General features: G+C 43.7%; 1 protein-coding gene across 3 annotated transcripts in view; it reads right to left on the bottom strand.

Moving 5' to 3' along the window:
• The window catches only part of LOC115075945 (sialic acid-binding Ig-like lectin 13), an 87227-nt gene extending 60067 nt beyond the window's left edge, over positions 1-27160 (bottom strand). For all 3 annotated transcript variants that reach the window (XM_029576925.1, XM_029576923.1, XM_029576924.1), the window contains exon 1: positions 27029-27160. The gene's annotated coding sequence lies outside the window, so the exon portion shown is untranslated. The remainder of the gene's footprint in view (positions 1-27028) is intronic.
• Positions 27161-27424: the final 264 nt, after the last annotated feature.

Raw genomic sequence — 27424 nt, 5'->3', positions numbered from 1 at the left:
CTTTTTAACAAGAGTGCTTTGCTCTGTTAAACCAGAAACCATATATAAACCATTGTTTATTTCATTTTGCTACAATAAAACTATTATTCTCAACCTCAAGAACGGTTCAGGCATTCTGCTGTCTTTACAAGTACTTGGACCTTATTTTATCTGACTGAAACATCACATAACCATGTAAGACTAAATTCCTTTACAGACTCAAGCACCGGGTAAAATTATGCTGGGTTCAACAGTGCAAGCTATTGCTAAGAATAAAATTACTAAACATACTGATAAACATGGTAGGCAACATGGATTTAGCAAAAGGAGGCTGTGGCTTATTCATTTCTTAGAATTCTTTGAAGGTGTGAATGCACATGTGGACAAAGTTGAGACAAAAGACCTAGGGTATTTGGATTTTCAGAAGGCGTGTGATAAAGTCCCTCAGGAAACTAAAAAGTTATGGTAAAGGAGTTGATGTCTTACTGTGGATTGCTAACTGGGTAAAAGATGGGGAACAATGAGTAGGACTGAATGATCTGTTTTCCTAATGGAAAGAGGTAAATAGTGGAGTGCCCCAAGGATCTGTACTGGGACCAGGGTTTAAATTATTCAGTGATGTTCTGGAAAAGGGAGCAATGTGCGAGGTGATCAAATTTGCAAATAGCACAGAAATATTCAAAGTAATTTTAATAGACAACCAGACTGTGAGGAACAGCAGAAGGACCTTGCCAGACTTGAGAACTGGGTATCGAAATGGCAGATGGAATTTAAAATGGACAAGTGCAAAGTGAATCACATAGAGAAAAATAACCCTAAGCACATTTATACAAGGCTGGGTTCCATCTTAGGAGTCACCACCCAGAAAAAGGATCTTGATGTCATTGTGGACAAAATGGCAGTAGAAGAGGACCAGAAGGTTCATCTGCATACTGTTCCCAGCAGCCCCTAGGAAAGGAGTCCAGAGGTCACCGCAAGCGATCCAGGGATAGAATTCCACAGCCCCAGCTTCCAAAGGCCCCGCACCCTTTCTGTAGAAAGAGGACTGGGAGGCTCATCTGCATACTGCTCCCGGCATCCCCCGGGAGAGGAGTCCAGAGGTCACCGCAAGCGATCCTGGGATTGAATTCCACAGCCCCAGCTTCCAGAGGCCTCGCACCCTTTGAGGTAGAAGAGGACCAGAAGCGCGCTGTTATGAATTAGGCTGCAGAGTTAGTAATCTGCTAGAGCTTACCTCGCCAGGAGGGCAGAGTAAGCGATCTGGTATCGATCAGCTCCTCCCAAGGGGAGGAGATAGCAGTCTGATAGGCTTGGCTCCTGTAGGAGGAGGAGTTTAGCAATTTGTTACGGATTTTGCTAAGGATTTAGCAATCTGTTAGTGCTCTGCTCCCCCAGAGTGAAGGAGTAGCAACTGTTATGTTTTGTTCCTGTAGAAAGATGAGCCAGCAACCTGTATGATCCCCACGAGGAGATAGCTATCCGATATGGATCAGCTTCCGCAGAGAGAGGAGTAATGGTCTGATGTCGGTTGGCTCCCACAGAGTGGCAGATGATAATACCGCTCTAATAGTGTAAGGAGTAACACTTAGTAGAAATAGTGAATTCCTGGGCTGATGGCAGGTGACAGCGCCCTCAAGTGGAGATCCTGAGAGGGACCACAGGCTAGGCTGGAGTATTGAGACAAACACAGATAGTTATTTATTAGACTGGAAGTAGAACCACCAGAGGTAGCAGTAATGAGTTGATGTGCCCGGTAGGGCTGAAGTCCCTCTGATACTGGAACTGTGATCTCTGAGTTGCTGAGCTGTAAGGAGAGACTATAGGTAGTGAGTAGACAGGATACACTCACAATTGTAGATATCTGTAATGTCTTCTTATGCAACAGAGTCTTCATTATACAGGAACAGGAGCCGCAGACGAGTACTGGTTTCTATAGGCAGTCTGAAATAGAACTCAGAATAACTGTGTATGGGATGGCTTCTGGAATAGAAGAGAGGCTAGAAGTGATTTAGGAACATAGGCCCTCGTGGAGCAAGTACCGGTTCCTATCTGTTAATCTGTAATAGTAATCCATAAGATATAGGTATGTGATATCTTCTGAGGAAGAAGAGAGTCTGAGAAAGGTATTAGGAACATAGGCCCTCGTGGAGCGAATACCGGTTCCTATCTGCAATCTGCAATGGTAACTCACGATCTCCATACCTGCGATAACGTCTTAGACTGAAGGGAGTCTTAGAGATTAGGAACTAGGGCCCTCGTGGAGCGAGTACCGGTTCCTGTCTGTAATAGGACTCACTGTGGTCACGTCTGCGATCACCTCCAGGCAATAGGAGTCTTCTGAGTCTTTGGGAACATAGGCCCTCGAGGAGCGAGTACCGGATCCCGTCCAACAATCTAAAGTCAAGAAGAGAGAGAACGGAGCTCCCGAGGAGTGGGTACTCCTGGTAAGTTTGAAAAGGCCGAGCAGTGGAGAAAGATTTCCCCTTGCTGACTCGGATTGTAGTTGCAAGTATCGTGGACTGCCAAAGCAAGTCCCCTTGGAGTTCCTTGCTAACTCGTTTGTAGTTAGCAAACAAAGACCTTTTAAATTGAAAATGGATGACATCACTACAGGGGGAAGCCCCCGAGGCTCGCGCCCTTGCTGGTACAAAGTCTGGAGCGCGAGCGCACCCTTACGTCATCAGGAACATTGCGGATCCGTGGCATCAGGCCAGCCCGGGGATACAGGGACCAAGAGAAGCCACGGCTGCATCTGTCCGTCTGAGCCGAAGGGAGTCACCACAAAGGTAGAGAGGGTGGAGCGAGGGCGAAAATAGGCATGAACGCAACACGCGCCCCTAACGGCGCACAAATCTCAAACCCTTCAATTAACTGAGTGAAGATCAATTTAATGATGGTTAAAGAGGATTGGTAAGTATAGCTTTGGGAAATCTTTGGACTTATAAAAGTATGGTGAAGGTGAAATAGAGAGATATATTCTTTACAGTTTTTTGTGAGCCTGAGGTAATAAGCAAGCCAGAGATAGTTAATCCTAGTGTCTGTCTTTCCCACCAACTCAACCCTTGATTTTTAGGCAAGAGATACTTTCTCATTAAAAATCAATCAGGGTCTTATCTAAATCATACTATTGTACCAGCCCTCATTGAAAGTTTAATCATCCCCTTGTAGGACACTAACTGATTAATTAGTAAATTCACCTGTAAATTTAAAGTTCTCTAATTCCAATTCCCTTAGTATCCTCAGCTTAGCTAGGAACTCAATAAAGCTAAGATAAAGGCAGCACTCTAGCAGCAAGAGGGGGGCTTTCCAGTCTTTTGCATTGAGTGTCACATGTATGATTTTTTACCCGCTGGCGAGAGATTGTATGTGTGCACTGGGTGCAAAGAGATCCTGGCTCCCAGGGAACGAGTCCGATCTCTGGAGGCTAGAGTAGCAGACTTGGAGGAGCTGAGGCAGACAAAGAGGTAAATTGATAAGACCTTCAGGGACATAGTAGCCAAGTCCCAAATCCAATCTGGCAGCCCCAGTGCTGCCTTGGATCAGAAAGGTCTCCCAAGGAGAACATCACCCTGGTGTAGCAGGAAGTGATCCTGTAGCAAGGACCTGCTCTCCAGGTGATATATTGTCATCTCGCACTGAAGACAAGTCTCCCAGGGCTATTGCCCAGGAGAGAAGGGTTAGGCCAGCCATCATAGTTGGTGATTAATTATTAGAATTGTAGATAGCAGGGTGACTGGTGGGCATGAGGACCACCTGGTAACTTGCCTGCCTGGTGCGAAGATGGCAGACCTCACGCATCACTTAGATAGGATTATAGACAGTGCTGGGGAGGAACCGGCTGTCGTGGTATATGTGGGCAACAACAACCTGGGGAAATGTGGGAGGGAGGATCTGGAACCCAAATTTAGGCTCTGAGGTAGAAAGCTTAAATCCAGAACCTCCAGGATAGCATTCTCTGAAATGCTTCCTGTTCTACGTGCAGGTCCCCAGAGGCAAGCAGAGCTCTGGAGTCTCAATGCGTGGATGAAATGATGGTGCAAGGAAGAGGGATTCAGTTTTGTAAAAAACTGGGGAACCTTTTGGGGAAGGGGGAGTCTCTTCCGAAAGGATGGGCTCTACCTTAACCAGAGTGGAACAAAGCTGCAGGCACTAACTTTCAAAAAGGAGATAGAGCAGCTTTTAAACTAGAACAAAGGGGAAAGCTGACAGTCGCTCAGCAGCGCATGGTTCAGGGGGAGGTATCTTCAAAGGATACTAATGATGCATTAGAATTAGGGCATCCCGACAGTGAGGTTCCAATAATAAGAAAAGTAGTCCAAGTGCCTGTAACTAAAAACTCACCTGAGCTAAAAAAATTCTAACTTATCCCTATCAATTAAAAAGCAGAATGAAAATACAAACAAAAAACAAACTTTGAAATGTTTGTATGCTAATGCCAGAAGTCTAAGAAGTAAGATAGGAGAATTAGAATGTATAGCAGTGAATGATGACATAGACTTAAGTGGCATCTCAGAGGCATGGTGGAAGAAGGACAACCAATGGGACAGTGCTATACTGGGGTACAAATTATATCGCAATGACAGAGAGGAGCAGCTGGGAGGCGGTGTGGCTCTTTATGTCTGGGATGGCATGGAGTCCAACAGGATAAACATCCTGCATGAGACTAAATACAAAATTGAATCTTTATGGGTAGAAATCCCTTGTGTGTAGGGGAAGAGTATAGTGATAGGAGTATACTACCGTCCACCTGGTCAAGATGGTGAGACGGACAGTGAAATGCTAAGAGAAATTAGGGAAGCTAACCAAATTGGTAGTGCGGTAATAATGGGAGATTTCAATTACCCCAATATTGACTGGGTAAATGTATCATCGGGACATGCTAGAGAGATAAAGTTCCTGGATGGAATAAATGATAGTTTTATGGAGCAATTGGTTCAGGAACCAACAAGAGAGAGAAATTTTAGATCTAATTCTCAGTGGAACACAGGATTTGGTGAGAGAGGTAACGGTGGTGGGGCCGCTTGGCAATAGTGATCATAATATGATCAAATTTGAATTAATATATATAATAGTAACATAGTAAAATAATGACGGCAGAAAAAGACCAAAATGGTCCATCTAGTCTGCCCTGCAAGCTGCCCAAGGTAGTAACTGTCGCTCCGTGCAGGTTACCCCACTGTTTCTCTTGAGGTTAGTAACTGCCGCTCCATGCAGGTTACCCCTATGTTTCTCTTAAGGGTATTACTGCTGCTCTGTGCTGGTTTAGCTTTTTTATTTATTCCCATCCTCTAGCCTTTAGGGATCTACAGTGTTTATCCCATGCCCCTTTGGGGGGGGGGGGGGGAGGGGGACAGTAAGCAAAGCCACGGCTCTCGTGCTAAACTTTCAAAAGGGAAACTTTGATAAAATGAGAAAAATAGTTAGAAAAAAACTGAAAGGAGCAGCTTAAAAGGTTAAAAGTGTGCAAGAGGCGTGTCATTGTTAAAAAATATCATCTTAGAAGCACAGTCCAGATGAGACGGGTGACGTCACGTACCTGAATGGCGGCCTGAGTCGGTAGCTCCAGAGCGCCTAACGCTAACTTTGCTGAGAATCGAGCACCATCCGCTTTTTTACACGCTTTGAGAGCCTCTTACGATCCTCTATTTATCTAGCCATGACATCCAAACGAAAAGGACCCGATTTGCGGCAATTCACTTACGCGAAGGGGAAAGATGAAGAGGGGCCTACGGAGGGCCCTGAAACCCCGGACGCGAGTGTCACGGCGATGGCAGAGGACGAACATTCAGATCCTGAACAGGGGCAGCATGATACTACTCTCCCTACTCGCGATGAATTTCGCCGTTGGTTCCAAGATCTTCGCCAGGATATAAAAAATAATAAGCGTGAAATGATGGCGAAAATGGCGGAACTTCGGGATGACATGGCGGACATTGGACGACGGGTTGACGAGTGTGATATACGTCTGGAGGGCCAGGCGATACGCTTGGATAAGATGCAGGAAGAAGAGGCTTCTTTAAGCCAAAAATGTGTGGAGGTTACTGCAAAATTAGAGGACCTAGAAAATAGGAGTCGTAGATGCAACTTAAGATTTCGGGGCATCCCAGAGTCCGATCTGTATGCTGATTGTGAGGCGGTGGTAAGATCCATCTGCAAATTTTTTCTATCACCGGAGACGTCGGGGGAAACGCTGGACACTATACCGGACATTGAGATCGAAAGGGCGCATCGTACCCTGGGTCCGCGGGGCGCCAATCAACCGCGGGATATCATCGCATGCTTTTTGAGATTTCCCATTAAAGAAAAAATACTAGCGGTGGCGCGAAAACAGCAATCCTGGCAGTGGGAAACTCACCAAATAGCGGTGTATGCTGATATCTCCTCCATCACTTTAAAAAAGAGGCAGGAATACCAACCCATAACAGCAGTGCTCCGTAGAGAGAAGCTACGATATCGCTGGTTGTTCCCGATGGGTATAGCAGTCACCATTCAAGGCATTACATCTAAGGCCTTTACTATCTCTGATGCGGCGGCCATCTTGATGACTGCAGGCTTTCCAGTCCAGGTTCCGTCGACACAGTCACAGCGGGAGAGACCGGAGATCAGAAGATGGCAGCGAGTGGAGAATGGTGGCCGCCGGCTACGGAGAAATGCAAGTAACCAGCTTTTGACGGGAGAGAAGAAGGGCGATACTTGAAGGAGCTCCTTCAATGTGCTCTGCGGGCTAATTGTACAGCAGTTTGCATTTTTCAGGGGTTTTGGTGGAGAGGAAACACCGAAGCGGTGACACCTGTTTTGTTTGACTGGTAATATCAGGATGCACGTCGCACCAGAGGACAGAACTCAGATATTGTGAACATATTTGGTTCGGGACAGTTCGAGTTCGATTTCTCTATCGTTTAAGTTAATAGGCACTGGAGTGGCGGGGGGCCGCTACAGGGACTTCACTTGTCTCATCTGCCTAGGCAGAAGCGTCATGCGAGTTTGGCGCATATGCTTGGGGGGGGGGGGAGGGGGAAGGGGGAGGGTGCGGGGGTGGGGGGGATTATGGGAAAACAGGACAATCGCGATGTGGGGCATTCACAGGTTAATCCAAATGTACGGGGAGGACAAGTGTGTGAGATGTGGGAGTGGAGGGGTATTTTGTATCCTGATGGGCTTAAGGATTTGTATTTCTGTTGTGCATGTGACCACTGCGATACAGTACACTTTCTTTTATGGCGTTACACATTCTATCTCTTAATGTAAAAGGGCTCCATACCCCACGGAAACGGCATCTTTTACGTCATGATCTTCAATCTAGCGGTGCCAAGATATTATGCCTGCAGGAAACCCATCTCACAAAGAGGTATGAGCATCTATTACACTGGCCAGAGTTTACTCATAGGGTTTTCTCTGCAGCGCGTCCAAAGGCTAAATACACGGGGGTCTGTACTCTATTTTGTCGGGGGGACGATTATGTTATACATAAACATATTGGGGATGAGAATGGTCGGTACGTGCTGGTCTGTTTTGATTATCAGGGGACCACTTATACCCTACTGAATATATATGCACCTAATGTTCAGCAGGGGGACTTCTATTCCCAGATTGATAAGCTTCTGGAAAAGGAGGGGGAGGGAATGCTCATAGTTGTGGGTGATTTTAATTTGACCCTGAATCCCCTTTTGGATAACTCTAAGGGGGCACAGGAGGGTTCCCATCCTCATAGAAAGCGCCTCAAATCTTTGATTGATAAATGGAATTTGGTGGACCCATGGAGGCAGCGGAATCCCACAGGAAGGGAATATACGTTCTTTTCTGTTCCCCATCAGTCCTATTCTCGTATAGATTTCTTTTTACTTGATACCTTACTGATGGACAAAATTGGGGATGTGGATGTACACTCTATTAAGTGGTCCGATCATGCCTCCATAACTTTAAAGCTGAGGGGTCAACCTGCCACTACTGGCATCAAAACCTGGAAGCTGAATGACACACTGCTTCACGACGATAGATTTCGTCAGCAGCTCACTGATGGTATTCAGGAGTATATTACTCATAATTCTGGAGCGCCCACCCTGATTTGGGATTGCCTTAAGGCAGTCTTGAGGGGTCAATGTATCTCGCAGGGAGCGTATGTGAAGCGTACTAAATTAGCGCATAGGCAGACGCTTCTACAGAAGATTGAGCACTTAGCACGGGAACACAAAAAAACGCTGTCGGCGGCTATTTATGCTTCATTACAACAGGCCCGGGAGGAATTGAAAGCCTTGGCATCAGTCGAGCTGACAGACAAATTACGCATGGTGAATCTAGAAAGGTTTGCATGGGGAAATAGGTCTGGGAAATTATTGGCCAGATTCTTAAAACGTAGACAACTGCAAAATCAAATTTTGGGGATTCGGTCTGCAGGAGGGGAACTGCTAACTTCCCCCCCAGATATTCGTAAGAGGTTCCAGGAATTTTATGGTACTTTATATGCGGCTGAGACACATATTACTGATGCACAGATCCAGGAATATCTGGGCAGGGTCTCTCTTCCTGTTTTAACATCGGAAGAGCGGAGTAGATTAGATCACGAGATCTCACCCTTGGAAATTCAGTGGGCTATTAAGGATCTCAAGGCGAATAAGGCTCCTGGCTTGGACGGTTATACACCTCAATTTTACAAAGCATTTTCTGATTCTTTAAATCCGCTATTACGGGAGCTATTTAACTATCTGCGGGCTGGTGAACCCTTAAGATTAGGCTCTAATGAAGCCGGAATCACCATTTTAGGGAAACCAGGTAGAGACCCTACCCATTGTGGATCTTACAGGCCCATATCGCTTCTCAATATCGACCTTAAATTGTTAGCTAAAATCATGGCAAATCGGTTGAATGGGGTTATGGGCAGGCTGGTCCATACTGATCAAGCAGGGTTCATACCAGGCCGAATGGCGGCGGACAATATCCGCAAAATTGTTGATTTAATTGGGTGGGCCCGGAAGGAGGGTGAGCCGATGGTCTTGCTCGCAGTCGATGCGGAGAAGGCTTTCGACATGGTGCATTGGCAGTTTTTATTTCAGACTTTGAGGGCCATGAATTTCGGGGACAAATTTTTAACATGGTTACAGCTTTTATATACGAATCCTACGGCTCGTGTAAAAGTCAATGGGATCTACTCCGAAGCCTTTAATATTCAGCGGGGAACCAGACAAGGGTGCCCCCTGTCACCATTATTGTTCGCATTGTTCCTGGAACCGATGGCTACCACGGTACGGAACACCTTGCAAGTACGGGGGGTGGAGGTAGGGGGCAGATCTTATAAAATGTCCCTCTTTGCGGACGACATTTTGTTTACCCTGACTGACCCATCCACCTCATTAAAAGCGGCTTTAGAAGCCTTAAGTAACTTTAGTGCGGTGTCGGGTTTTAAGCTCAACGTAGACAAATCTGAGATTCTTAATGTTACATTGAATAACTCGGAGCTTTTAGACCTCAAACGGCAGTTTAGGTTCCGCTGGGCGACCTCCAAAATTAAATACTTAGGCGTATATATCAGCAAAGATCCAGCGGAGCTATACCAGCTGAACTATCCACCCCTTCTTCGTAAAATTTTTTATGATCTGGATCGTTGGTCTGAATTCTACCTTTCCTGGATGGGGAGAATAGCCTCAGTGAAAATGAATATCCTGCCCCGGCTTGGATATTTGTTTCAGGCGCTCCCGATCTCTATCCCTGATGTCATAGTGAATGGCTGGCAGAAACGCATTTTTTCCTACATCTGGAAACGAAGACCCCCGAGGGTTTCCAGAACGGTTCTGTATCGACCTCGGATTCGGGGGGGCATGGGAGTCCCCAATTTAAGATGGTATCTGGTTGCTTCCCAATTACGGGCTCTGTTTGATTGGCATAGATTAAAGGAACAGAAACAATGGGCAGTAATTGAACAAGAGTTAGCTGGGGTGACCTCGCTTAGCTCCCTGCTATGGCAGCCCAAGAACACGCATCCCTCTTTAGTGCAGGCTGCGGCCACGACTCTCCATTCATTCCAAGTTTGGGATAAGTGGAGGATACAGCTGACTGGGGACAGACGATATTACTATAGTTCCAGCTTTCGGACGAACTCTAAATTCCCTTTGGGTATGACCTCCTTAGCATTTGGGAGCTGGTATACGAAAGGAATCAGTACTTTTGGCAAATTATGGGGATTGGAGGGACTTCTCCCTTTCAAATCATTGCAGGAGATATATGACCTACCATCGGGAGATGTATTCTCCTATTTACAGATCAGACACTTTTTCCAAACGGAGATGGTGGGGAGGGATATGGCGTTTGGCAAGACACAATTTGAAGTCTGGTGTGAACATGCGGATACCTTGAGAAAAGCTATATCCCAGGTGTACAACTATCTTAATAAGGACCCTAAAATTAAACCACCGTATATGCAAGCTTGGGAGAGGGATTTGACTCGCTCCTTGTCGGAAGAGACATGGGACCAGATATTCATTAGTACTAAAAAGGGGCTGCCATATTCCCCAATCCTAGAAAATAGATACAAAGTATTATTTCGATGGCATTATACGCCTTCTAGGCTACATAAGTTCAATTCCACTTATGATTGTCGGTGTTGGAAGGGGTGCGGGGAGGAAGGTACGTTCTACCATATGTGGTGGGTTTGCCCCTACTTAAAGCAGTTCTGGGCTGACCTGACTGCATTACTCAGAACCATATTGGGGATTGTGTTGGTTCTTACTCCAGAACAAGTATTATTGAATCTCCCGTTTGATCTCCCAGTGTTACAGGGGAAATTGGTTCATTGTATTATATCAGTTGCCAAATGCCAGATTGCACGGGTCTGGAAGGAGCCGGGTCCAATAGATATAGAGAAGATACATGACCAGTTGCAGACCCTCAGTCTATTGCATGACAGTGTGAGTACTTTTCGTGCCTGTGAGGTGACATCAGCTCGGAGGGTGTGGCACCCGTATCGGGAATGGCTGGCTTACCGTAATGCATCGGTCTCCTAAATCTCATAACACTTTCACCGAAAGATTGATTGCCTGTGATTTCTTTAGAAGGTTTATTTCGCATATGTATGCAAGTGGAGGGTTGGGAGGGAGGGGGATGGGAGGGGATCATATATGATACGTGCATTGTCTCTCAAAGAACTGTAGATTGGAAGATCTATTTTGTTTTGGTAACATATCTTTATTGTTTCCTGTTTACTTGTTTAAGCCATTGTTGTTTGTTCTATGCACAATTTCAATAAAATTTTCAATTATAAAAAAGAAGCACAGTCCAGATGTATTCCACACATTAAGAAAGGTGGAAAGAAGGCAAAACGATCACCAGCATGGTTAAAAGGGGAGGTGAAAGAAGCTATTTTAGCCAAAAGATCTTCATTCAAAAATTGGAAAAAGGATCCAATAGAAGAAATTAGGATAATACATAAGAGTTGGGCAGTTAAATGTAAGACATTGATAAGACAAGTTAAGGGAGAATTTGAAAAGAAGTTGGCCGTAGAGGCAAAAACTCACAGTAAAAACTTTTTAAAATATATCCGAGGCAGAAAGCCTGTGAGGGAGTCAGTTGGACCGTTAGATGATGGAGGGATTAAAGGGGCACTTAGAGAAGATAAGGCCATCGCGGAAAGATTAAATTATTTCTTTGCTTCAGTGTTTACTGAAGAGGATGTTGGGGAGATACCCGTATCAGAGAAGGTTTTCATGGGTAATGATTCAGATGGACTGAACCAAATCACGGAGAACCTAGAAGATGTGGTAGGCCTGATTGACAAACAGAAGAGTAGTAAATCACCTGGACCGGATGGTATACACACCAGGGTTCAGAAGGAACTAAAAAATGAAATTTCAGCCCTATAAGTAAAAATTTGTAACCTATCATTAAAATCATCCATTGTACCTGAAGACTGAAGGATGGCTAATGTAACCCCAATATTTAAAAAGGGCTCTGGGGCGATCCAGGAAACTACAGACCAGTTAGCCTGACTTCAGTGCCAGGAAAAATAGTGGAAAGTGTTCTAAATATCAAAACCTCAGAACATATAGAAAGACATGGTTTAATGGAACAAAGTCAGCATGGCTTTACCCAAGGCAAGTCTTGCCTCACAAATCTGCTTCACTTTTTTGAAGGAGTTAATAAACATGTGGATAAAGGTGAACCGGTAGATGTAGTGTACTTGGATTTTCAGAAGACGTTTGACAAAGTTCCTCATGAGAGGCTTCTAGGAAAAGTAAAACGTCATGGGATAGGTGGCAATGTCCTTTCGTGGATTACGAATGGCTAAAAGACAGGAAACAAAGAGTAGGTTGCTCTTCTCTCTACTTTCTCCATCGCAACTATATCTTTTTTGAGATATAATTCTTTTTGTTAATATGGTTTTACTGCTACTGATTTTATATTTCTTGATTTGTTTTATAAGGATGGGTGATGTTTCTTTTTTTCCTTTGTTGCACTGCATACAGAGACTCTGGCTTGCTTTGGTTTCCAATTCAGTTTTTGTCTGCATGCTTCTAGTTATGCGTTTTGGTCTCTTTATTCTTTGTTAGGTGAGGGTCAGCATATGTGATTCAGGTGAGGTTTTCTGCTGGCGTGTACTTTCTGTGTAGAGCTCTATAACAGCCTGACTTGGTCCGTTTTCCTAATAGGAGATGTATTGATGACTTAAGGCCTGTATAATATTTTCAGTGTTGCCTTTTCTTAGGTAAGGTGGTTACTGTTAAGTGCTGGAAATTGATGCTGTTTTGGTGTGGGATGTTTACCATTTATGCAATTTCTGTTCAGACAGAATACGTATCTTTTTCTTGTGTCATTCTTAACAATAAAAATAATACTGGACCTTTATTTTTTATTTCCGCCGTGAATTGTAATGAGTAGTGTGTCACACATGTGAGCGTGGTCTGTCAGGTGTGACACGATGGGAAAAAGGTTGAGAACCATTGCACTAGATCATAATCAACTGGGTGCAAAATATTTTCTTTGGCCATAACCTATACAGTATGTTCCAACCTGTTTTAATCCATTTGAATGGAAGCATAGGTAGTAGAGGAGAGAACTGAGATCCAGGGTTCAAATCCCATTTCGCCCACAAACACACCTTGAGACCATAGGCAAGTCCCTTCCCCCTCCTTTGCTTCAGGTATCAATGTAAGCCCTCTGTGGAAGGGACTTAAGAACTGTAGCTAAATTTGTAACTCAGATTTGGAAAGGCATGCAATTAAATTCAGGTGAGTTGGGTCTTTTCCAATGCTCTGCTGTCATTCATTTTATAGACGCTAATAGATGAGCTGCCCATTTGCTTTTTCGGATATCACCTCCCATGTGAAGGAAGGGTGATAAGAATAGTTTCAGATCCCAAGATAGTGATTTCTAGTAGCCATGCACGTGCTCCTCCTTTCTCTGGGCCTTGTTCCTTTCATGCTACGTGGCCTCCAGCAATTATTTGATGCCTGAGGGGACCTCTTCTGAAGCCTATGAGGTGGTAAATAGCCAGCTACGAAATACATTGTACCCAAAAGCTATGGAAAGTTGGCTGGTGGTTTTGAACACCTTATCCAAATTCTCATCAGATATGTCACAACTCAGTTCTTCTCTTGTTTATGCTGGGCCTCGCGGTATGAGAGAGTTTTGATATTAAGCCCTTATTAGTTTTGCATGACTTCCCCCATCTCTTCTTGCTTAACGATCTGTTGCCTCATGAACTAGCAGAACCCATAAAGTCAAATTAAACTCCTCCTTCAACTCATCAAACGTCTTAGGGTTTCTCCACCACTAAAACTGTCCCACATCTTCCAAACTTTTATTCCCCAGTGTTTAAATCCTAGGTTGTTAACATTTTATTATTCCTAATAGGCTCTAACACTTTTTTCTTAATTTATTATATATATTGAAATTATCCCAGACTTATAATATAAACTCAGTACATGGGTCTTAATCACCCTATTCGCTTTTCTTATAGCTGATCATGAATTCAGCTCCTCCATATATGCCTGCTCAGATTCTGTGCATCATGTGGTATTCTGAAAGACTGCCCATCCAGGGCTGGCTTTTGTTTGACACTAGTACTATTAAACTACCTTGTTATGCAGGCATGTATTGTATATGTATAGTGCTCCCTTTATCACTTGGAGATGTAATTTTATGCTGTCTGATTGTATTGTTTTATGTGTGCAAAAATATGTGGATTGTAAGATGTTAACCACTCAAAACTGGCTGCATCTTAGGAGATAAAATACATAATGAAATAAAGAAATCACTGTGAGCAGTCTGCTATTCCAAAAATAATTGCATATGTATTCCCGAAATGTATTCCCCCTTCCTCCCGGGACTTGCAGTGCACTGAAAGAGTGTGAAACCCATTTTTTTTTAAAGGCAGTGCTTTACCCACATAACTGATGCCTTGGAAAGTTTCTCCACCCGTTTGCGAATACATCACTAATGCCCGTGAATGTACACTCACATCCGTGGAAGCGTTCTGGGGATAGAGTTGGGATTCATGCCCATACTTTAAACTTGCAAAAAGTAAATGCACAAATTCAGAAGAAAAAAAGAGCAGGGGCAAGTTTTGTGCAAGTCAATTGTGTATAAAGGCTTCCAATACTTCCTGCACAGTTGGAACGTTGGCCCCAAAATGAATCTCCTGAGAATTTGTTAATACGTGACAAGTTGTAAGCAAATCATCTCTTTCAATCATTTGGCAATCTTTTCTTCAGGTCCACATAGTTGGCCTCATTTACCATGTACCTCTCATTCGTTAATTATGGGGGTAATTTTATAACAGGCCACCAAATTAATGACCACATAGACAATGACATGATTTAATGTGGGAGAGTCAGCATGGTTTTTGCAAATTACTCTTGCCTTATCAATTTACTAGATTTTTTTGAGGATGGACAAAGGTGAGCCAGCTGATACAGTGTATTTGAATTATCAGAAATCATTTGAAAGAGTCATTCTTGAGACTCCTCAGGAAATTGGAAGATCATGGGATTGGCTGCTAACTGGATAAAAGACAGGAAATAGAGGGTAGGTATAAGGAACATGGACCCTTGTGCTGTGGTGTGGTGTGGTTGACGTAGCCTAGGCAGCGAACCCTCAGGCCCACACCAATGTGGATGGATATACCCTGAAATGGGACTGGTCAGGAGCTTCACTTTTACCCACCTTTTTCCCTGAGTTCTGGGGGCCAGCAGGACATAGATGAAAGTTCCACAGGGAAAGGAGAGAGATAAGAGTCTGGGGTCAAGCTGGGTCTGGGCAAGCAGCGGTCAGAGAGGACACCACAGACAGGCCAAGGGTTGGGGCAGGTAGCAGGCAATGAGGTCAGGTCCATGCAGTTATCTGTGGCAGGCAACAAACAAGAGTACTCAAGATCCAGGCAGCGGTCAGTGGCAGGCGGCAAGCAAGAGTAGGCAAAGTCCAGTCAACAGCAAGACATCAGTCTGAGGCAAGGGCAGGAGAAAGGCAAGAAGGACTGGATGAAGCGAAGCAGGCTGGAGAAGAAGGGCAAGGCAGGTTTGGACAAGATGAGGCAAGGATTAGGCAGACATGAACGCAGGCAACACATACTACAGAGCAGGAGACCCGCTGCTGAGGCACCGAGTGGGAGTGTGGCTGGGGTTGAAATCCCCAGCCAGCTCTGATGTCATCTCCTGCTGCCACAGGCACTTTCCTGCTGTGGGGCCTTTAAATTCAGAGGCATGACACATGCACACCTAAGGGGACCAGCGGGAGAAGCATGGCAACGGCGTTCTAGCCACAGCAGAGGCTCCCTTGGCGTCAGCAGCTATGGAGGTGAGTGTGATTGGTTGCAGGGCTTGCCCGTGAATGGCCAAACATAATAGTAAAATCAAATAATTTTCCAAATGGACAAAGGTCATTAGCGGAGTACCCTTGGGATCTGTATTGGGACTTGTGCTATTTAGCATATTCAGAAACAATCTGGAGAAAGGAACAAGTGAGGTGGCCAAATTTGCAGATGGCACAAAATTGTTTCAAGTTGTTAAAATGGCAGCGGATTGTAAAGAACCGCAGAAGGACCTTGTGAGATTAGGAGACTGAGCTTCTAAATGTCAAATGCAAAATTTGAGCAAAGTAATGTACATAGGGAAAAATAATCCCAACTACACATACTCAATGCCGGGTTCTGTGCTAGGAGTCGCCATCCTGGAAAAGGACCGCGGAGTCCCTATGGAAAATACATTGAAATCTTTGGCTCACTGTGAGGCAGTGGTCAAAAGGTAACTAGAATGTTAGGAGTTATTTGGAAAGGAATAGAGATCAGATCTTAGAATATCATAATGCCTTTGTACAGATGCATGGTGTGACCGCACCTTGAGTACTGGTGCAGTTCTGGTCCCCCCATCTCAAATAAGACAGAACGGATATGGAAAAGGTGCAGAGAAGTGTGACAAGAATGATAAAGGAGATGGAAAATCTCCCTTATGCAGAAAGGAGAAACAGATCAGGGCACTTTAACTTGGAAACGAGACATCTGAAAGGGGATATGATTGAGATTTATAAAATCATGAGTGGGGTGAAACGAATAAATGGGGAATGGTGATTTACCCTTTCAAACAATTACACTAGGACTAGGGGACGCTCCATGAAACTAACAACCAGCACATTTAAAACAAATCTTAGGAAGTATTTGTTCGCTCAGTGCACAATCAGGCTATGGAATCTGTTGCCAGAGGATGAGGTCAAGGTGACTAAGATAGTGAGGTTCAAAAGAGGAATGGACAAGTCCCTGAAGGAAAAGTCCATAAACAGTTATCAGCCAATGCTTATCCCTGGGAGTGAGATACAAGAAATAGAGCAACTATTGGGGCTCTGCTGGGTACTTGTGACCCGGACTGGCCACTGTCAGAGACAGGATGCTGGGCTCGGTGGACCTTGATCTCACCCAGCAGGGCACTTCTTATGTTCTTAATTTGCAGGCTGTTATGCACCCAAGTTACACCAGTTTTCAAAGTGAACTTAGATGTGTAGGTTTGCTTTGAAAGTGATTCCACTAAACTTACACGCACACATACAATGATACCTACATGACCTGGGATAACTCTTGACCACATCTACAATTAGCTGAATAACTTACATCCGAAGCAGAAAGCCTGTGAGGGAGTCAGTTGGACCGTTAGATGATCGAGGGGTTAAAGGGGCACTTAGAGAAGATAAGGCCATCGCGGAAAGATTAAATGATTTCTTTGCTTTGGTGTTTACTGAAGAGGATGTTGGGGAGGTACCCGTAATGGAGAAGGTTTTCATGGGTAATGATTCAGATGGACTGAATCTAATCACGATGGACTGAATCTAATCACGGTGAACCTAGAAGATGTGGTGGGCCTGATTGACAAACTGAAGAGTAGTAAATAACCTGGACCGGATGTTATACACCCCAGAGTTCTGAAGGAACTAAAAAATGAAATTTCAGAGAGGTCGGTAAAAATTTGTAACTTATCATTAAAATCATCCATTGTACCTGAAGACTGGAGGATAGCAAATGTAACCCCAATATTTAAAAAGGGCTCCAGGGGCGATCCGGGAAACTACAGACCGGTTAGCCTGACTTCAGTGCCAGGAAAAATAGTGGAAAGTGTTCTAAACATCAAAATCACAGAACATATAGAAAGACATGGTTTAATGGAATAAAGTCAGCATGGCTTTACCCAAGGCAAGTCTTGTCTCACAAATCTGCTTCACTTTTTTGAAGGAGTTAATAAACATGTGGATAAAGGTGAACCGGTAGATATAGTATACTTGGATTTTCAGAAGGCGTTTGACAAAGTTCCTCATGAGAGGCTTCTAGGAAAAGTAAAAGTCATGGGATAGGTGGCGATGTCCTTTCGTGGATTGCAAACTGGCTAAAAGACAGGAAACAGAGAGTAGGATTGAATGGGCAATTTTCTCAGTGGAAGGGAGTGGACAGTGGAGTGCCTCAGGGATCTGTATTGGGACCCTTACTGTTCAATATATTTATAAATGATCTGGAAAGAAATACGACGAGTGAGATAATCAAATTTGCAGATGACACAAAATTGTTCAGAGTAGTTAAATCACAAGCAGATTGTGATAAATTGCAGGAAGACCTTGTGAGACTGGAAAATTGGGCATCCAAATGGCAGATGAAATTTAATGTGGATAAGTGCAAGGTGATGCATATAGGGAAAAATAACCCATGCTATAATTACACAATGTTGGGTTCCATATTAGGTGCTACAACCCAAGAAAGAGATCTAGGTGTCATAGTGGATAACACATTGAAATCGTCGGTGCAGTGTGCTGCGGCAGTCAAAAAAGCAAACAGAATGTTGGGAATTATTAGAAAAGGAATGATGAATAAAACGGAAAATGTCATAATGCCTCTGTATCGCTCCATGGTGAGACCGCACCTTGAATACTGTGTACAGTTCTGGTCGCCGCATCTCAAAAAACATATAATTGCGATGGAGAAGGTACAGAGAAGGGCTACCAAAATGATAAGGGGAATGGAACAACTCCCCTATGAGGAAAGACTAAAGAGGTTAGGACTTTTCAGCTTGGAGAAGAGACGACTGAGGGGGGATATGATAGAGGTGTTTAAAATCATGAGAGGTCTAGAATGGGTAGATGTGAATCAGTTATTTACTCTTTCGGATAGTAGAAAGACTAGGGGGCACTCCATGAAGTTAGCATGGGGCACATTTAAAACTAATCGGAGAAAGTTCTTTTTTACTCAACGCACAATTAAAGTCTGGAATTTGTTGCCAGAGAATGTGGTTCGTGCAGTTAGTATAGCTGTGTTTAAAAAAGGATTGGATAAGTTCTTGGAGGAGAAGTCCATTACCTGCTATTAAGTTCACTTAGGGGCGGATTTTAAAAGGCGCGCGAATAGCCTACTTTTGTTTGCGCTCCAGGCGCAAACAAAAGTACGCTGGATTTTAGTAGATACGCGCGGAGCCGTGCGTATCTGCTAAAAACCTGGATCGGCGCGCGCAAGGCTATCGATTTTGTATAGCCGGCGCGCGCCGAGCCGCGCAGCCTACCCCCGTTCCCTCCAAGGCCGCTCCGAAATTGGAGCGGCCTTGGAGGGAATCCTCTAACGCCCTCCCCTCACCTTCCCCTCCCTTCCTCTACCTAACCCACCCCCCCGGCCCTGTCTACACCCCCCCCTTACCTTTCTCCGGGGATTTACGCCTCCCGGAGGAAGAAGTAAATCCCAGCGCGCGAGCGGGCCTCCTGCGCGCCGGGCCGCGACCTGGGGGCGGGTACGGAGGGCGTAGCCACGCCCCCGGACCGCCCCGGGCCGTAGCCACGCCCCCGTACCCGCCCCCAAAACGCTGCCGACACGCCCCGAAACGCCGCGACGACCGGGCCCGCCCCCGACACGCCCCCCTCAGAGAACCCCGGGACTTACGCGAGTCCCGGGGCTCTGCGCGCGCCGGGAGGCCTATGTAAAATAGGCTTCCCGGCGCGCTGGGCCCTGCTCGCGTAAATCCGCCCGGTTTTGGGCGGATTTACGTGAGCAGGGCTCTGAAAATCCGCCCCTTAGAGAATAGCCACTGCCATTAGCAATGGTTACATGGAATAGACTTCGTTTTTGGGTACTTGCCAGCTTCTTATGGCCTGGATTGGCCACTGTTGGAAACAGGATGCTGGGCTTGATGGACCCTTGGTCTGACCCAGTATGGCATTTTCTTATGTTCTTATGTTCTTATTCGGCTTAAACCAATTATGGAGTTTAGCTGGATAATTTATTTGGACAACTCAACTCCACCCTGGAATGACCCGGAAACACCTCCCAATTATCCAGATAATGTTTATCTGGGTGAGTGGCAGTGCTATCTGGATGTGACAGGGCTACACCAGTCACTAACATATTCCCAATGTGATCTTTCTATCTAGGGGGCAGTAGGAGGGGGTTTTGATATTTTGGATTCCTCCTATTGCTATAATGCCACCCAGGGCCGGCGCTAGCTTTTTTACTGCCCTGTGTGAACAAGTAGTGTGCTGCCCCCCCCCCCCCCCCCCCATGATTCATTCATCTCCCTCCAGTAAACTGAACTTTAAAATCTGGCATTCCTCCCTACCTGGGTCCACCTCCTCTCCTCTGGAGCTCATGGCCAATGCATGAGTATTAGATGCCCTAGCACCCCACTCCCCCACTCCGGGCCTCTGCAAACACACAATTATAAATTATGCATCTATAATAGCAGATTTTGCATTAAAATAACATTCTGAGTACAGTCTTCTGAGATGAAAATATCCTTACAACTACCTATATATTATGTTTACATGCACTGCTGAGGTGCCAACCAGAAAACCCTGCAAAAATACCCATATGTTATTAGGCCTATTGTAATGCAAAAATTAAATTGTAAGCTCTGTGTGGACAGGGAAATACTTATAGTATCTGAATGTAATCCGTTTGATGTACACTTTGAAGCGCTGAAAAGTGGAATATAAAAATCTAAATAATGCATGTTGAATGTGGGCTTCACCCTCAGAAAGCCATGAATAAACAATTACATTATAGTAAATGTCCCGTGCCAAAGCAACACATTGCCAGCTCTCAAACAATAACAATCTTGCCTATGAAAAGTAACACTGCAAATATAACACCAGCTCCTAAAATACCAACACACCGCCTATTAGGAAAATGGAAGAAGCCAGGCTGCTATATAACCCTACACAGAAGCTACACAGTAGCAGAATACTTCACCTCTGTCACACATGCAAAACACTGACAGACCCTCACCAAATACAGAATAGATAGACCATAAAGTAGAAATAGAAATATGCACACAAAAACTGAACGGGTCATCGCAAAAAGCCAGACTCTATTTACAGTGCAGCAACGCAAAAACAGAAACTACCATTCCTCATAAAATATCAAATAATAAAATCAATAAATATAAAATATCAATCATAATCGTAAAACTATATTAACAACGAAAATAAATATTTCTGGACAGCTGAAGAATAAACATTCAAACACCAGTAAAATATTTTAAAATAGCAGACACATCAAACACCCAATAATTAAAACTAATTACGAGTGAGCTGATCTGATTTGCAGCTGACACAAAATTATGCAGAGTAGTTAAATCTCAAGTGAATTATGATGAATTGCAGGAGGACCTTGCGAGACTGGAAGATTGGGCATCCAAATGGCAGATGAAATTTAACCTGGGCAAGTGCAAAGTGATGCATATAGGGAAAAATAACCCTTGCTGTAGTTACACAATGTTAGGTTATATCTTAGGAGCTACCACCCAAGAAAGAGATCTAGGCGTCATAGTGGATAACACATTGAAATCATCAGTTCAGTGTGCTGCAGCAGTCAAAAAAGCAAACAGAATGTTGGGAATTATTAGAAAGGGAATGGTGAATAAAACGGAAAATGTCATAATGCCTCTGTATCGCTCCATGGTGAGACCGCACTTTGAATACAGTGTACAGTTTTGGTCGCTGCATCTCAAAAAAGATATAGTTGCGATGGAGAAGGTTCAGAGAAGGGCAAGCAAAATGATAAAGGAGATGGAACAGCTTCCGTATGAGGAAAGGTTAAAGAGGTTAGGGCAGTTCAGCTTGGAGAAGAGACAGCTGAGGGGGAATATGATAGAGGTCTTTAAAATCATGAGAGGTCTAGAATGGGCATATCTGAATCAGTTATTTACTCTTTTGGATAATAGAAGAACTAGGGGGTATTCTATGAAGTTAGCAAGTAACACATTTAAAACTAATCGTAGAAAATTCTTTTTCACTCAACATACAATTAAGCTCTGAAATTTGTTGCCAGAGGTTGTGGTTAGTGCAGATATTGTAACTGGGTTTATAAAAGGATTGAATACGTTCGTGGAGGAGAAGTCCATTAGCTGCTATTAATTAAGTTGACTTAGATAATAACCACCGCTATTACTAGCAACGGTAACATGGAATAGACTTAGTTTTTGAGTACTTGCCAGGTTTCTATGGCCTGGATTGGCCACTGTTGGAAACAGGATGCTGGGCTTGATGGACCCTTGGTCTGACCCAGAATGGCAATTTCTTATATTCTTATGATGGTTCCTTCCACCATGAGCTTATGGGAAATTGTGAAAGGTGTATTTATCAAGGTGATGTGAACCAGTACCTATTGTATAGGGAGTAGCTTCACCTCTGAAGATATGAAGGGATGAACTAGGGTATCTACCTCATGGGAGTAACCACTAGTTTTGTGCGAACAAATGAAATTATTAATTTATAACTTACATCAAGTTATATAGGCTGTTATATGTTTACTAAATGGATTTACTATTAAGATTGAAAGAAAAATTCTTGCACCATCATCCTGATTCAATTATTTTTCTTTTTGTAGTCGGGAAGTCACGGGGGGGGGGGGGGGGAGTGTGATTTTTCTATCTAGGGGCAGTAGGAGGGGTTTTGATATTTTGGATTCCTCCTATTCTTATAGGTCCATCTTTTGGGGGAATAGGCTTGTTGGGGCATAAAGTCTTATAAGAGCATAAGAACATGCCATACTGGGTCAGACCAAGGGTCCATCAAGCCCAGCATCCTGTTTCCAACAGTGGCCAATCCAGGCCATAAGATCCTGGCAAGTACCCCAAAACTAAGTCTATTCCATGTTACTGTTCCTAGTAATAGCAGTGGCTATTTTCTAAGTGAACTTAATAGCAGGTAATGGACTTCTCCCCCATGAACTTATCCAATCCTTTTTTAAACCCAGCTACACTAACTGCACTAACCACATCCTCTGGCAACAGATTCCAGAGTTTAATTGTGCGTTGAATGAAAAAGAACTTTCTCCGATTAGTTTTAAATGTGCCACATGCTAACTTCATGGAGTGCCCCCTAGTCCTTCTATTATCCGAAAGAGTAAAAGACCGATTCACATCTACCCGTTCTAGACCTCTCATGATTTTAAACACCTCTATCATATCCCCCCTCAGCCGTTATTCAAACTCCCTCCCAACATCGATGTTTCAGCGGTTGTGTCCGCCTTCCTCACGAGCGTGAGAAGCGCCACTTGTGATTCGGTGTGCTGTGGGAAGGAGCCGGGTGCGGCCAGAAAACTGAAAGACATCCCCTGAGGAAGGCGGACACAACCGCAGAAACATCGATGTTGGGAGGGAGTTTGAATAGCATGTGTGCAGCAGCGGGAGATAGTACTGCAATTGAAGCTTAAGATCAATGGAGTGAATAGAAGGCTTTGGAATAACGTGTATGCAGTCGCGGAGTTCAAAACTGCAATCAAAGTATAACATCAATGTTGCGAGTATTCGCAGCAAAAGGCACCGGAGATTTTGATACAGAATAGCAGACAAAAACAGCAAGTATAAAAGTGAAAGTGAATAGTGTAAAATTGGGAAGTAATATTAAGGAGATGTGTTGGATGTAATTTTAAATTTGGGGTCACGAGTGAAAAAGAAAAATTTAAAAAAAAATGTTTGGTGAATAAATGAAATGGATGGGAAAAAGTAAATGAGGTAATTAACAGTGCTACATACACGAAACTGGTTGCAAGAGCCAGGCGACTGTAAGGCACAAGAATTTTCTGATACAATTTCCCAGAGCATGAATTTATAATTGTTTGAATATTTGAGTAAAAGGTTCCTCTAATATTGGGGTTGTTTATTGGTACTGTTACATTGAAAGGATTGGTAAGCCCATAATAAAGTATTGTTTGGGAGTTCATTACGAATATATATATATATTTTTTTAACATTTTTGGTTCCTCCAACTTAATATCACTAGGATATTAAGTCAGAGGGTGTACAGAAAAGCAGCATTTTCTGCTTTTTCTGTACACTTTTCAGATTGCTCAGAAATTAACGCCTGCCCTTGGATTGGCCGCACATTTTTCTTCGGTATCGGCGGTGAATAACTAATAGCCTTATCAACATGCATTTGCATGTGGTGAGCGCTATTAGTTTCGGGGGGGGGGGGGGGGGGGGAATTGGACACGCATTTTCGACATGCTAAACCCCTTACAGTATAAGGGTAGTGGATGCGCAATTTCTGCCTGTTATACAGTGCACACGGCCAAGCGCACTTTACATTATCGGGCTGTAAGTCTGGTTCATCATCTTCCAGTTGTTCTCTGGTGCACACTGTAACTCCTGTAACATTTTGCACAGAGCAAAATCTGGCAATCTTTCTGTCTAGTATTCAGCGGTCTTCTCCTGGTATAAATGGATCTGAATCCTGTATTGTCTGTGTTTTACTAGTGAAATTATTAGTATATAGTTCCTCATAAAATCTGTTTCATATTAATTTGCCATCGACATTAGATTCCTTGCCCTGGCTTTCATTTTTGTAACAAATGCATCCCTTGTAGCAGCTTTTCATTTGCTGGCTAGTATTCTGCTCATTTTATTCTCTTGTTTCATGAACTGTTTGACTCATTTTCTGTAGCTTAAAAGCAATTCCTTCTATTAAAATTATGTTTCGTCTCCCTCTTAGCTCTGTGCCGTTTTTCCAAGTATTTTTTCCAATTGTGCTATTTGATTTTCATCTTCTTTGCTTATTCTTTCTCATACTGTCAGTCTGCCTCTAATAACTACTTTCATGCAAGCATTCGAATGTCGGTATAGAAAAGACAAATACATTTATTTATTTATTTATTTTAAACCCTTTTTATACCGGTATTGGAGGGGACATCATACCGGTTCTTAATTAATTAATTAATCTAGGGCTTCTGATCCTCGGGGCTTACAAATTGCAAATTTAGGGGTATGTTTTTCAGGCAATTGGTAGGTACTAAAAATAGGTGTTTATCATGGTGCAAATAAACATTTTTTAGTGGGTTTTATCTTAAAATGTTTACAAGCTGCGTTGTGTGGCTAGCATGGGGATGTGTGTGGCTGATTTATTCCCTGCTTCATCTTCTCCTCTTCCCATTTAATTGAAAATAGTTTAGAATGGCTTCTCTGATTTCTTCCTTTGTATTCTCGTCTCTCAGCTTTTGTTTCACATCCCAAATCTTTCCTTGGTGCTCTGAGTGGGACTTCTCACCCCACCATCCAGCAAGAAGCATGAGCTGACCAAATTACCTTGCCACTATCTGCCAGAGAAGCGCTGCCTACAAATGTACAGTCAATTCAGAACGAGGACTCGTGGATGGGAGTATTCAGTGTAAACTTTCTGACCTGCATGCAAGCCTCTCCAAGTATCTTCCACCGCCAAATCATTTAACATTTGTTTCAGCATAAGTCAGTATGGTATTAGTCCTGGATGCCTTCGGAAGAGCTCCAAATACCTTCCCAGCACCCCTGGAGAAAATGCTGCCGGGTTCATACAATTGCCCTTGGCCTATAAATGTTAACATTTACCCTGGATGTCTGATTGTTGTAAAAGGCATTTTGAGAAGATGCCGCCTCCCTTTGTGTCCCTTTCTATTGCACTGTATCTGATGTAATATTTTCTTCTTTGCCCTTACTCCTGCAGGAACTCTCTCATCACTTCTTGTCTCTTAGGAGGGGTATTCAGCCCTTTCATATTCATAGTAACTGATTTCCAGGTCTCAGTATTTGCTACCCTTTTTTTTTTTTTTACAGTGCTACGTATCCCTGTTACTCAGTTTTTTTGCATGCATAGGGGTAGATTTTATAACATGCGCGCGCAGCGTACATGTGAGGAGGGCTCTGGTCATGCCCCCACCCCCAGACCTCCCCGGCCCGCCCCTTTTGTAAAGCCCCGGGACTTACACGCTTCCCGGGGCCCAACGCACGTAACCTTTTGAAAATCCGGCCCATAGTTCTTTTAGTTCATTGCAGCTCAGGAAAAGCTTTTCACTGTCCATAACCTTATTATCCACCTTATTTATCATATAAATCTAACTGATCAGCAATGCGTATAATAGAAACATGATGGCAAAAAAAGACCACATCCACAAAACTGCTCAGCTCTGCAGTGCCTCCCACTTTCTCAGAAACCCCTATGCTTGAATTTGGCTTTCGTCCTTGTCTTCCCAACCTCCACTGAGAGTCTGTGTTATGCATCCACCATCCTTTCTGGAAAGAAATACTTCCTTGGTTACTCCTCAGTCTACCCGTTTCACTTTCATCCTATGACCCCTCATTCCTCATTTTTTTGTTGAAAAACACCTACCTCCTATGCAGTGATACCTCCAAAATATTTAAATGTCTCTTATCATATCTCCCTTAACTCACCTTTACTCTAGGGTATACATGTTTAAGTTTAGATCTTTATCCCCTTATGCTTCAGAATGAAGGCTACTACATTTTAGTAGCCACTTGTGGACCAACTCCACCCTGTTTAAATCCATCTGAAGGTGCAGTCTCCAGAATTGTGAACATTATTCCAAGTGAGGTTTCACCAGGGACCTTTACAGGGGCAATATTATCGCCTCTCTTTTTCTTCTGACCATTTCCCTCCCTGTGCAGCCAAGCATCTTTCTGGATTTTGCTGTCACCCTAACCACCTATTTGACCTCCTTGAGATCTTCAGATATTAGAGCAATGAAAAAGCTCCATATGAGATATGAGATTGCTCCCTTGGATTTTTTTTAGCCCAAATGCATGACTGGATTTTTTAGCATTAAATTTTATCTGCCAGTCTCTGGACCATCCCTCAAGCTTCAGTAGATCCCTCTTCATGTTTCGCACACCTTCCTGGCTGTCTACTCTGTTACAGATTTCAGTATCATCAGCAAAAAGACAAACTTTTCCCAATATCACTTATGAAAATGTTGATAAAGAACTGGTGCAGGGATCAATCCTTGTGCTACACTGCTAGTATCGGCCCCCTCCTCAGCGTGAATTCCATTTACTACTACCCTCTGTCTCCTCCCACTCAATCAGTTTCTACCCTGGTTACTCTAGGTTCCATACCAAGGGCACTCCTGTGCGGAACCATGTCAAGGGCCTTACTGAAATCCAAGTACACTACGTGTAGCGCTCTACCTTATCCAACAAGCTGGTCACCCAATCAAAGAAATTGATCAGATTCGTCTGACAAGATTTAACTCTGGTAAAACCACGCTGCCTTGGATCCTGCTATCCAGTGGATTCCAGGAACTGCACTATCCTTAGTTTTAGCAGCAATCCATTAATTTACTCACCAGAGATGAATCGGCCTGCTGTTCCCAACCTCCTTCTTTATAATCATGAAAATGAAGCTCCCTGAAAATAGAAGAAATGCATGCCCTGTAGTTTGGGTACTCGCTGTGCTCAGATTCTTCTTGTGCCGGAACTCTGACTCCTGCCTTCTGATAAGGCAGAAGTTCCTTATTTTGCAAAAGATGACAAAACAGAAGTATTACATTCATATTTCCTGTAGCTTAGCAGTCACTGTGACTAATTAATATTCCATCTAGGAGCAGTTCCTTCCTCTCGCGTTCTGTCAGCATGTCAGTATTTCATTTCATACATACATGTCATGCCATCTGGCCACATGAGTTAAGTGCAAACTCCGAGTCACCATCATCCAAGAAAGTATAGAGCACGCCATAGTTTGT

The sequence above is a fragment of the Rhinatrema bivittatum genome, chromosome 14 (genome assembly GCF_901001135.1).
Source record: "Rhinatrema bivittatum chromosome 14, aRhiBiv1.1, whole genome shotgun sequence".
Taxonomy (NCBI): domain Eukaryota; kingdom Metazoa; phylum Chordata; class Amphibia; order Gymnophiona; family Rhinatrematidae; genus Rhinatrema; species Rhinatrema bivittatum.
Note: the sequence above shows the minus strand (reverse complement) of the source record. Positions and strands in the feature narration are given on the sequence as shown.